At 39.5% G+C, this 6,169-nt stretch overlaps 1 pseudogene; it reads right to left on the reverse strand.

The window, feature by feature from the left end:
- Positions 1-5,214: 5,214 nt before the first annotated feature.
- Positions 5,215-5,691, reverse strand: LOC103531282 (annotated as a pseudogene).
- Positions 5,692-6,169: the final 478 nt, after the last annotated feature.

Consider the following 6,169-nt stretch of genomic DNA (forward strand, 5'->3'; position numbering starts at 1 on the left):
CAGTCTGTAGCAAATCCTTTGTGAATACTAAAAAACAAATGATATCCAGATTTATGTTTTTTCCATTTTCTTGTTCCAGGCTTAGGCACAACTTTACCAAAGTGCTCCTTCCCACAGATGGCAAATCCAAAGAGTGAGTTCTAAGATCTCCAGTGGTTGTTAATAAATCTAATCAGCAATAATTGCCAAAAATAGATGCTTGCATAGATCAAATTACTTTTGGCTTCATCTCTCTGCCTGAAAAAGCTCTATCATAACAGGCTGTTGCAGTGCAATGGCATTAGTTGTCTGTAGTTGCTGTCTATGTTAACTTATTAAGACATACTTGGTAAGTCAGTGCTGCTGGTTAGGTGAGGAAATGCTCACATGCTTCTCACTGCTGTGCAATCTTATAAATACATAATTGCCTTACTGCACAAATTTACATTTAAGCAAGTAACAGTTCAAATGCAATAAGCTCCCTTCTTTCATGCATTTGTTCAAATGGCTTTTGAGAAATAGATTAGATTCTGCCACATTTCAAGGAAAGAATGGCTCTAGGCAGTGAAGTCCTGTCCTCAAAGTAGCTAAGGTGGTAAATAAAATCCAGCCTTCTCTTACTTTTCTCTCTGAGCTTATGAAACAGAAGTTCTTTCTGGAGAGTGATATCCCTCCACTCCTACCACCCTCAGCTCAGATCCTTTTGCTGAATGCAGTATTGCACTGCTTTGGGCACTCACCTGAGGTCTGTGAATTTCTTGCTATATTTCTTTGCATTCATTATCTTTCTTCTCTTTTGTCTCCCCCCTTTAAACAGAACAGCACTAGAGTGAGAAAGCAAAATGTCTTCCTTCAGTGCCCTCAGCCCAGAAGTCAGTGGCAGCCACCACTCCATCTTCTGGAAGGTTTTGGGCCGTCTTCTCCCACAACAGAAATTAATTCAGTTGATAGGATCTGATGGCCAAGCAACTTTTCTGCTTTCAGTCACAGCCTCTGATGGCAAAAATAGCTCAGTAAACATAAGGCAGGTAAGAAGCCATGAAAATGAGGGAAGCAGCTGTGGCCTCCAGAGCTCAGGCAATGCCTGTTCCTTTTTGCATTTGGTTCAACAGATGGACACATCAGAATTGGAGGCAAAATCTTCCAGATCTGAGGATTCAAATATTAATATGGCTTTAGCTCACCTCTATCTTAAGCTGCAGGAAGTGATGAGCCACAAGAAGAAAGGAGCTTGGGGATCTTCTCTGGGCTATGGTCCACTGCACCATCACTCCAGAACAGTAGTAACAAACCTAAACCAGCAATTAGGGCTAAACTCAAATGATTAAAGCAGATTATGAATAAAGGACCTGGATTTACTCGGCCATCTGCATGGTAGAGGCTCACCAGCTCTTGTTTGAGGAGAGCCAGAGCAATTACTTCCCTCCCCTTCTTCATGACATTTTAGCTCCTAAAACAAATAACAATGAAAAATTTGACCCTGGAAAAACAGGTTCACTACAAAAAGAAGTTGTACTTGTCATTGAAGCTTTGCAAAGCAAGGTGTAACAAATGTTAATAATTTCTGAAAACCAAGATGGAATATGTATCATTGGCCTGTCCAAGGCAAAAGGAAAAAGTAGCACATATTTTTCAAAAGGCAACCATATTTTTCCACAGTGCTTCTGAGTGTAGGATGTTTGATTTCAGATTTCAGCACCTAAGGCCTCGTTTAACCAGGAATTTGATCAGTCTGGAAGAAAAGCATTAAATGAATTTCTACCTTCAACCAGTCACAGATACAAGATGGAAGAGGTGCCAAGCCATCTGTTTCCCATGGAAGAATAAAATATTTTTCACTATTGACTCCCACACAGCTTTCAGATCCTAAAATAAGTAGGGGAGTTTCCTGGAGTTTCAAAACTTTTCCCATGACAGTTTTGAGCAGCTCAGATAGTTCATATTATTTTTTTATTGTGCTAATCTATCTCTTGGTTCAAATTCATGCGTCTGCAATAATTTACTAATAAGAAGACAGTGTCTTCCCCAGCACCTTTTCCTGTCCTAAAACTTCTGATGAGGCCTTCAAACTGTTCCTGTGAAAATATCTCACAGCAGAGAAGTATAAACCACTAAAAGTAAAGTTTCATGGACTTCCTCACAGCACCTTACTGACACAGTGGCATCCTCAACACCTCAGTACACAGGTAATGCAATATTTCACAGTGTGGCATCATCAGTATGATAATTTTTCTCTCTGAACTATTCACCTCAATAAAAGTCCTGATTTTTGACTTTCATTGCCTGAACATATATTGGCAGAAAGGATAAATGGATCACAGTGTGGCATTCACTGAGGATGTGTTGCTGCTTACTGACTTACAGAGATGAGTTAGTGTCTCAAAACCTTATGTTTGATACCTTTGGATTATGTTTATATAATTTCAAGGTGAGGTTATTTCTTCTTTGCCTAGGTATGATGCCATTTGAAATCACAGGTAATCTGTGTGATCATGGTGAACTACCATAAGAAGGTGGAACACTGGCAGTTTCCAAACATGGAATATTAAGCCACCATGAGACTATGCAGGTGGTAGGAAGTTTACACTGGTTAAAGGAAAGCCCTTTTATCCTTTAAAATGCATCACTTGAGTGCAATCTGGAGCCCACAAGACAATCTCTGTGGAAAAGCACCTATCAGTTGTCATTAGTGTTGCTCACAGTTGAACAGACACAAAAGTGACAGGCACTGAATTAAAGCATTTTTAAATACATATCTTCTGCTTTAGTCAAGATTGATTTCAGACATTATACATGATTGCTCCAGTTTTCCTTTAGAGAACCATCACTATGAATCAGCATCCAAGAGCCCCCTTCATATCAAATGCTGGCAAGAGTTAATAACTGAATGAAATAATTTCTATATTTAAGAAGGGAGCAGAATATAGATCTTCAGAGAGATAGTGGACTTGGTGACTCACAGTGCTATTTCTCCCCTCTCCCTTCCTTTTCTTGGTTCATATACTAAGTTACTCACAGTCCACAGCTGACTGAAAGAAAAAAAGCCATGGAAACCAAGAGGATTTGCTTCTGTTTATCTTCCCCCATAGCAATAATGACTGCCTAAGTAAAAATAAAAGCCCGGGACTGACAGGACCCTGAGTCTGAATATGTTTGGAAGGCAGATCTCAGCTGAATTTTAAGATCTCTCTGCTGAAAGATGACTGCTGATGTACACATGAAAAAGGAGGAGAATGACCTTGTGGCTTCACAGTTTGCTTTCTCCCGTGCCACAGGAAAAAGCAATTATAAATACAGTTTTGGAAAGGACAACCTATTGGTCTTACAAGTTTTCTGGGTACAGAGCCCCTCACAGATGTCAGATCTTCTCTCCTTTCTTAATTTCATCTGCCATTTAACTTGCACCATAGTATTCTACAGACACCTGAAAACAGACACTTAATAACAGAACAAATGTCTTAAAATGTCTTCAATTCTCTGTTCTTCTCTCTATATAGACTTCAGATAATTCTATCAAATACTTAAGAGAGCCCATTAAGGAAAAAAATTCAATGAACTTTTGATAAGGACAGACAAATGGAAGACCACATTACTCTTAAATAAAATACATTTTCAATGTTATTATAGACCACTGACTACACAGTCACAACAGTATGTCTCTCTAAACCTATAGTTTAGGACAAATATTTCATTGGGCTTTTTTCTTCTGGAGTTCTAAGCCTGTGCCATAAAGACAATTTTATGTTTGAAGGATAAAATCCCACAAATTGATGTTCTTGCTCAAGTCTGTTCAAAACAGTGGAACAATTTGCTTCTTATGCCAGTAATGCTCCCTGGCCATAGCTCACCTTCACACTTTGGTTCAACACATTTTTCTTAATTTCCATCTCTCCTTCTAGCAGAAAGAAATTCACTTTTATAGGATACTTATTAATTTAGTTGTGCTCTGTGAAATCGGTATGATAATTTTTCTCTCTGAACTATTCACCTCAATAAAAGTCCTGATTTTTGACTTTCATTGCCTGAACATATATTGGCAGAAAGGATAAACGGATCACAAAGAGCATGTGTTAATTGCTTCAGCAATCAATATGCTCAACTTGGATATCCCCAAGCAAAGACTGTCCTTTGCTATGTCAAACCACAGCTATTTTGTGCTCACTTGCTTTTTACCCGGCACTGAATTCACTAGACTTATTCCTCTACTATTCCATTTGTGGCTATAACCATAGACCCCTGAAAGCTTAGATGCAAGCTAAGCACAGACTGGAAGAGTCTGTGGATTAGTCTGACCAATCTGCTATTTCAGCTCCAGGCATGGGAATTCTTTTTTTTTTTTTTTTTTTTAACCAGTGCTTTCTTAACCACTGGAAATTGAAAGTCTTACTTCCACATACAACTCTTCCATTGCTAGCCAGACAGCATTGCAGGCAATTCTTACTGTGTGGGTTTTGTTCCTGTTGTACCATTCTTCTCTGACAGGAAGGAATTTATCATTTTAAGTTCAGGTGAAGCAAAAGCAAATGTTAACATTTTAAGGCAGCCTGTGAAACAACAGTATGTATGCTTCTACTTTCACTAGAAGAGTTTGTTTTCATCATAACCAAAGTATCTGATGCATGCCTGGTTTAAGACTCAGCCAAACACTGACTCATTTTAAGTCACTTAACATCAATACTGTTAAGTTATTTCTAGCTCCTTCATGAAGCCCAACATGCCTTTTCTTTCCAAAGCCCATGATAACTTAAAAAGCTTTTACTTTTCCAAGAATACCTTCATAGAACACTGTCCTGAACACAAATTCTTCATAGAAATAGTTTCAGGAAAGCTGTTTGTCTGTTCAGTTACAGATGATACACCCTTCATCAGGTCCCAGCATTAGCTTTGGAGGACATGCTATAGGACAGCTACTCAGGTATTGCTCCCCATCTCCTGGACATTAGGCTTTTGGATAACTTTCACTTTGTTGTTCTTGCAGTGAATCATAGAATATCTTGAGCTGGAAGGGACCCATAAGGATCATCAAGTCCAACTCCTTGTTCCTTGCAAGTGTATAACTGTACATAACTTGGCATAACTGTAAAATATTTCCATTTGTTTTTATTGTCATCATTTTTTAATTATAAGAATAGATAGGAACTGTCAGTTCTGTGTCAAGAAACTGCAGAGCAAATAGATATGAAAACTATTGAACAATACATCTGCTGAATCTCCTACAACACAAGGCTTTGAATTTCAGGTTTTGGCACTGGATTCCAACATGTCTTTTGCTTCATTTATTTTTGTTACTAAGTAAGGTGATTCACTTTTATCACGATGATCCAAAATCATTCTTCTTCTATGGGCTGTTCTGATTTTGGCCTTTTCAGCAGATGGACTTACACCTAAAATATGATCAGCTTCTCTCCTATTCATTTTCTGTTCAAATCCTCCTTTATATTATGATGAAAGATCGGAAGTTGAAATCCACTTTGCTGTCTCTCTAATTATCTGCTTCAATGGTTTCCAAAGGTGGAAAGCAGGGCGACCTGCAAACGCAACAGTTTTAACACCAAGTCCAATTGTTATCACAGTTCCAGCCAGCCCAGGGTCCAGCTTGGCCCAGACCTTGTTGATGCCCATAGGGACCCTGGTGCCCTCAGTGCAGTGCAGGCCCTTGGAGGAGGCCACAGCTCCCTTCATGATGGAGGTGAAGAGGGTCAAGGCACTACAGGGTGGCTGAGGGACGAACCAGTTGGAGGGTTGGACTCTGAGCCTCCTCTCCTTATCACTCTTCCAAGATGGCCTCAATCAAGGCCATCTCCTGGAAGCCATACACCTGCCCATGGCCTTTTTAGGACACGAACCTCATAGAGTTTCCAGCTGGCAATGAGGAGATTGTTTCTCCACTGAAGGAAAACAAGAAGTACTGTGCTTCCCAATAGTGCACATGGATCCTTTTTCTGCTGTGCTGCATTTCATCTCCCTGGGCAGATGAGAAAAGGCAGCAACTTCAGAGGCTTTGTCAAATGGCCAGTTCATTCACTCAGTTGACCAAAATACAAACACTTCCTGGTCAATACTGGGATGAGCAAAACCAAGATCTCATATCAAATTATTTTAATCTCTATGTATAGGAATAAAAGCTATGTGATACACTGTTAAGTGGGGGAGAACATTCATCGTGCCCTAACTGTAAATGTCACGTTGG

This window comes from Calypte anna, chromosome 3 (genome assembly GCF_003957555.1).
Source record: "Calypte anna isolate BGI_N300 chromosome 3, bCalAnn1_v1.p, whole genome shotgun sequence".
Taxonomy (NCBI): Eukaryota; Metazoa; Chordata; class Aves; order Apodiformes; family Trochilidae; genus Calypte; species Calypte anna.